Raw genomic sequence first — 6,652 nt, forward strand, 5'->3', positions numbered from 1 at the left:
GTCCCTTCTCAGGGCTGATGAATTTTTCCAAACTGATCTGCAAACCTCTTTTTTCTCCCCTCATCTCGAAGGTAAGAAGTTGAATCACTAAGTTTCCTTCTTGCTCCTTAACTCAAAAAACCAGTAACCATTTTCTAAGCATCTTTCTAGATTCTGCGGCAGGCTGCCCTGTGGTTGACTCAACTGCTTTCATAACATCTCCGACGAGGAACTGCTGGTAAATTGAGCTTTGAATGTTTAATATTTTAATATAATAACATTTGGGGAAGATCTTATTTGTCTTTTGAAGAACTTGATCCTAAAACACTCTCATAATCACTACAGCAAGTTGCTGTTTTGAACCAGAAGTGGTTAAAAAAAAATAGATAACTTCATTTTCAGCAGGTAACATACAACTTGTGTTTACTTCAAAATCAAAAATAGGTTTCTACTAGGGAGGAAAAAAACACACCCTTCTTTTTCTCATCAGGCAGTGGTTTAAGAAAGTGTACTGCAGATTGTCCCAAAAGGAAAACCCATACTTTCACTTCTGCAGTGTGCACAGCCTTCGACTAGCGCTGAAAGGTCACTGGATTTGAAATACTGTTCTAACACACTACACTCTGGCATTGGGTGAACTGTCAGAGTCACCGGCACAGGCAGAACTCAGAAGGCAGCGCCTGCAAAGCCCTAATGTTTCTGGAAGTCTGGACCAGATAAAATAAAGCACGGTAGGCTCAGCACAGCTTCCTGGAAGGCAGGCGTCGCCTTTTACTGCAGTGTCATTATCAGCTTCATTTTCTAAGTGTTTTGGGCTAATTGAACAACATCGTGAATCCACAGTGGCCACAACACCTTCACACCACAGTGAAAACATGAAACAAGAAGCAGACATTCCTCATATTTCTCAGTAAATTCAGTACCTTTATTCTTGTTCCCTTTTTTCACAGAATGGCTTTTAGATTATAGCAATGAGTAAATGGCTAATAGAGATAATAATGAGTCTATGTGGATAAGTTGCAGCGGGATGAAATGATGCTCATGGCCAGAAACTGCCCCCACCATTGTAGAGAGGATGCAAAGGACACTCCCTCCTTCTGCTCCAGGACCTGCAGAGCTCAGGGTATGATGGCAGGTTTTTTGTGTTGTACTAGGATACGGGGGTTCTGTTGAGAGCAGAGGGTCAAACCACATCCCTGTGGGTAGAGGGAGGAATTTCCCTGTTGAAGTGTGTGTGTGTGGTCACTCCCAGGGAAGGAGGCTGGTCCTCAGTAGGCAGCTAGAAGTGGGAGGGCAGGGCAGGCAGACAGGAAGGGCAACCCTTTTTTGTCATGGTTCCCCCTGCCCTTGGACCAGGATTTAGAGGTAATTTTCCAACCCCATCCCCCTGGGGGAGGGAATAAGATGGCCTCCATTGTGGAGAGAGCCTGGGAGCAACACGGAGGCACATCCCAGAGCTGGTGAACATTGTAGCATGTTGTTACTCTCTGCGGTTTGTACCATGAGGAATTAAAGGAGTTGTGAGCTTTTGCCTAGGTCAGCGTGGTATGAGGGGGAGCTTCAGTCTCAAGTGGGATAGTCCCAAAGCGATGGCAGAAGATGGCATCTGGCTGCTGGCCCCAGTGGCGTTTCTTCCTCTGTTGCCAACCTTGGAGGCAATTTACATTGTGGTTATACACAGGACTTTTGAGCCAGACTCTGTGGGTTTATGTCTCAGTCTTGTCACTGATTGGTTGTTGACCTTGGGCAAGTTTCATAGTCTTTCTAGGACTCAATGTTATTATCTGTGAAAGGAAGACAGTAACAGTTTGGTTGTAAGGATTAAACACATTCATTTGGTAACATGTAAATGCTATTTAAGTGTTAGCTTTTATCTTAAGATAAAGGATGCTGGTGGATTTCCTGACAACAGGATTCTTAAGAACACTGGTGAAATGGGTGAGTGGCTGTGTAAGGCAAGGCCCAGGAGAAAAGAAAGGATGGGGGAAAGATCAGAGAAAAGGAAGAGGTGGTCACCACATGGCAATGGATGTGAAATGGTTAAAAAGGACACCCTGGGGCCGACCTGGTGGCACAGCAGTTAAGTTCGCACGTTCCGCTTTGCCGGCCCAGGGTTTGCTGGTTTGGATCCCGGGTGTGGACATGGCACCGCTTGGCAAGCCATGCTGTGGCAGGCATCCCACGTATAAAGTAGAGGAAGATGGGCATGGATGTTAGCTCAGGGCCAGTCTTCCTCAGCAAAAAGAGGAGGATTGGCAGCAGTTAGCTCAGGGGTAATCTTCCTAAAAATAAATAAATAAATAAATAAATAAGGACATCCTGAAGTGTCACCTTCAGGGGAAATTGTCATGGTATCCTTGTTTCTGCCCAGAGGAGAAAAAAGCAGGGGTGAGCTTTCAGCTTGGACTCAGGACTGCTTGATGGTGAAAAAAAAAGGAGTGGATTCAAACAAATCAACCCCCTAAGGAACGAAAACTTTCTATATTTTACAATACAGTGACCTTAAGCACAGACTGTAAAGGATACTTCCTTTGCAGCAAGTCAAAGAAGCTGATGAAAACCCTTAGTCATAAGGGGAGCCTGTTTGGCTCCCATCTGGCATCTTCTTCTTGTGATACAGAAGGTCTGCTGGTCCCCCACTGTATTAGCTTCCTAGGGCTGCCATAACAAATTACCACAGATTGAGTGGCACAAAACAAAAGAAATTTATCCCCTCACAGTTCCAGAGGCTGGAATCCAAAGTCAAGAGGTTGTCAGGGTTGGTTCCTTCTGGAGGCGACAGGTAAGGGTCAGGATGAGCCTGGTGACCCCCTTGGAGCTGCCAGCTGCTGGTGAGAATTTCCACAGGGGCTGACTGTGTAGTGGGGTACCTGCAGCGAGGTCAAGGTTTACCCAGAACAGCACTAGGAAATGCTGGGGGGAGAGCATTGCATAAAAAACCAGATTCACATCTGTTTATGCTGCCCTTTCCACACCGCACTGCTAAGCCTCTGTCAGAGAATTGCCCAGTCTCCTCAGGGCACAACTGGCCATGAGATGAAGGACAGAGAGCTCGGTGCAGGTCCTCTGCCCATGGAAACAGCCAAGACTCCTGAAGGCTGGCCCCGGGTGCTGGCTCCTGACATGAAGGATGGCTGTTATTAGATGGAACCGAGGATGACATTCCATGCCACTTTATTTTCAAATGGGCAAGAGCAAGTCACCAGCCCTTCCGTTTCATCTGGCGGGGTATTTTCTTCACGCTGCGGCACTTAGCAACGGCTTCACCCCTCCTGATTACTGCTGCCATTAGAGAAATGATTCCTTGGCACAGTGAGTCATCTCCCATCCTGACAACTGTAACCATTCCAGATGGCGAGAACGTCAGAGACCATAATGGCCCTTCCTGTCAGCATTTGCTGCGGGTTGTTCTGGGAACCGCAGGGGACAGACACAAGGCTTGTAGCCTGGAGAGATTTACAAGGTGTGGCTGCAAAGTAATGACACTGATTCTACAAGCCACGTGTGGAAATCAGTCACTTTTCTTTAGAGGCGCATCTTACACCAGGGCCCAGAGCACAACACTGACTGCGAGAAGCGAAGAACAGAAAGACTCCTGCCACCCAGCCAAACGCCAAGCAAGAAACAAGAAACAGGTGCTCCCTGTCTCCGGGACCGCGCCATCAATGTGAAGGCTCCTTGTGGGCCTCTTTCGTACTGTCACCTAGATACACTCGCAGGCCTCAGAGGAAAAGACAGCCATCAATAGCAACGTCTTTCCGTGTGAAGAGAAAGCAGCCAACTGCTGTTGCTCAGGCAGACAGCAAAAAGCCCAACATCTTGGCATTTCGGGTTTTCAGGGAAAGAGATGCTAAGTTGAAGAAAAATCAGTCCGTTTTTAGAATTTGTGCAAATGACTTCACGAAGCTGGTTGAGTCAAGCAGTCTCCCCCCACCTGGATATCTGGGTTCTTTGGAGAGCTGTAAGACGGTGCTAAGCACAGCTGAATTTATTTTACCAAATTTCAAGCTTACTTTATAAAAAACAATCCTGGGCGACGCCTCATCATCATTACAGCAAAGTGAAGCACTCATTTCACAATTGGTTGTTTCAAGTTAATAGTGGATCAACTGAGCAACCGCGAGAAAGATGATGTGTTGGCTTCCTTCCGTGTTGTTCCAGAGCTCAGCAGCTGAGTTAACATATACGCCGAGCTGTTGGCAGACGCTCCTTCTGGTAATAATATGCATTTTTATGAATGGCTCATTTATTTTTTATATGTTCCTCTTTAGCCCTGCCCTCATTTCTCCCCTCTGTACTGAGTCTGGTTCCCAGGACTCTGAAGGTAGAGGAGGAAGGAGAGCTTTGCATTTTAATGGAGAGAATAAGCAGGCTGCTGCTTCACACAGCTCCAAAGCAGGGGAGAAATGGAGAGAAAAAAAATTAGGAAAACAAAGCAGTGGTAGAAATTGGTCTCAGAAGGGCCAGTCAGCTGGTTATTTACTGAGTCTACACTCTGTGTATCTTCGTGGGTGTGTTTCAGATCCAGCCGGTGACTCATGGCTGCAGCGACTCTCTCCCATCCCCTCACCTCCTGCAGGAGGGAACTTGATATGCGCAAGGCGTTTTATCCTTTTCATCTAATCACCTGAAGGATAAGAGCAGCAAACTTACTGAGACAAAAAAAAAAAAAAAAAAAAAAAAAAACCCAAAACCTCAAAGGAAAATGCACCAGACCTTCCTCTTAAAAGATACAGGGCCAAGGAGGAGAGGGTCTTGTGGTTGTTCCCGCCTCTCTTGCAATTGCGTGTATGTTTATAGCAGGACCCCCAAGGGTCTGATCATCACCGCTGAGCCCACCAGGCTCCCTGCTTTCTCCAGCTTCCTAAATGTTTACTGTGAAATAGGGCACCGAGGCTGCCCTCTGTTAACCACATTTATTCCTCCTGGCTTGGCTTTCCCTCCTCACAGCCCTCCTGCAGAGCAAAGATGCAAATGGAAAATTGGGAAAGGGATGGATAAGGAGCTCTCTGGGGCCACAGGGCACGGCTGAGGCTCCTCAAAACATAGGAGAGGCAGGAGTGCCAAGTGGTTAAGAACTTCGGTCGCAGAGTCAGACTGCCCTGTCTGGAATCTGGGGTCTCCTGCTTACTAGACGCGCGACCCTCACCAAGTGGCTTAATGAATACATTCAGAATTCCTCTCTCAGGGGTTTGTTGGGAGGTTTAAATGAGTTCGTGCAGGTAAATTACTTAGAACGTTGCCTGGCACAAAGTAAGTTTTCGCCACTGTTGTTATCATTTCAACTTCCTGTACTAAGCAGTCCCTGATGTAAATGCCCCAAAATGCTCCATTGTACCTGTTACCCTAAACTAGGAAAAAGAGGACCTCGTCAGGGGAAATTAAGCTTCTCCGCCTCTCCCTCTAGGATCCGTAATGAAGTAGTGGTCCTTGAAGGTCACGGCACCCTGGGGCTCAGGGAGAAATGCTTGCGGAAGTTTTTTCCGTGGGCGAAGAACTGCAAAGACCTCCTGCTCCTGGACTCGAAGTGGGGCATGCGTCACGTGTGTGGGTAGATCTTCAAGCCTTAGGGGGGCTCCCTTGGCGCTGTGCTGGGGCTGCGAAAGGCGCCCAGGACGTCAAAGCAGACTCGGCACCCACTGGAGGACTCACTCTTTCAAGGAGATAAGGCATTCATTCACAGGGAACAGTTAGATAATAGAAAAAGGCAGCTCTGGCCAGGCTTCCCCAGTGTGCGGTGGAGAAGGGAGAGTTCAGGGGCTCAGGGTAGAGGCCATGCGAACAGCTCAGCCCGGGCAACCAGGTCACCACTTATCCCTCACATGTCTTTTCTCAGGGATAATAGGGTTCTCTCTTATTCTTTTTCTGCTTCCTCCTCTTCCTTCTTTGAGAATTTATTTGCAATATGTTTCAGAGGATAACAGCATGTCGAGGCTGGAGAAGAGCTTAGAGTGGATTTCTCAAAGTGTGGTCCTCAGATTCCCTGCTTGAGAGTTTTTCAGGGTACTCATTAAAACTGCTGATTCCTGGGCCAAACCCCAAGCTACTGAATTAGTCTCCGGGATGGTGACCCAGGACTTTGCATTTTCAAGAAGCTAATCAGATGCTTATTATGCGCAATTTGGTGTGAGAACTGCTGCCTTGGAAATGATTACATCTAGCTACTTTATTTTGCAGATGGGGAAACTGAGGCCCTGGGAAAGTGAAGCAGCTTCCCCAAGTCACCTAGCTAGCTAGTGGTAGAAGCAGAACCCTAGGAGAGGAAATGCAGGAGTGTTTGTGCTGCAGAGAGGGCTTCAGGCTCTCTGGATGCAAACCTTCCGAGGAAAGCTAATGCTGAGTTCCGTTTCCTCTCCAGCCGGCGAACAGTCCTGGCCGCAGCAATGTGGGCCTTATTGCCATATTTTACAACAGACATAAATTCAGCATTTCCAAATAAAACTAGAATCCAGTATATGCCCCATGAAAAGAAGTTAATTTTAATGAGGATCTCACTTAGAGCATTCACGGATTCTGCATATTTCATTTGGTCATTTAATGCATTTTACCTTGAGTATTGATATGGAATTGATGAAGTGGTTTTTTTTTTCTATATAGGAAAGAAAAGACCATAAGTACAACTATTTCCCAGCCTTTTCAATTCTACAAGAATTACTAATAATAACACAAAACT

Source organism: Equus asinus, chromosome 3, assembly GCF_041296235.1.
Source record: "Equus asinus isolate D_3611 breed Donkey chromosome 3, EquAss-T2T_v2, whole genome shotgun sequence".
Classification (NCBI taxonomy): Eukaryota; Metazoa; Chordata; class Mammalia; order Perissodactyla; family Equidae; genus Equus; species Equus asinus.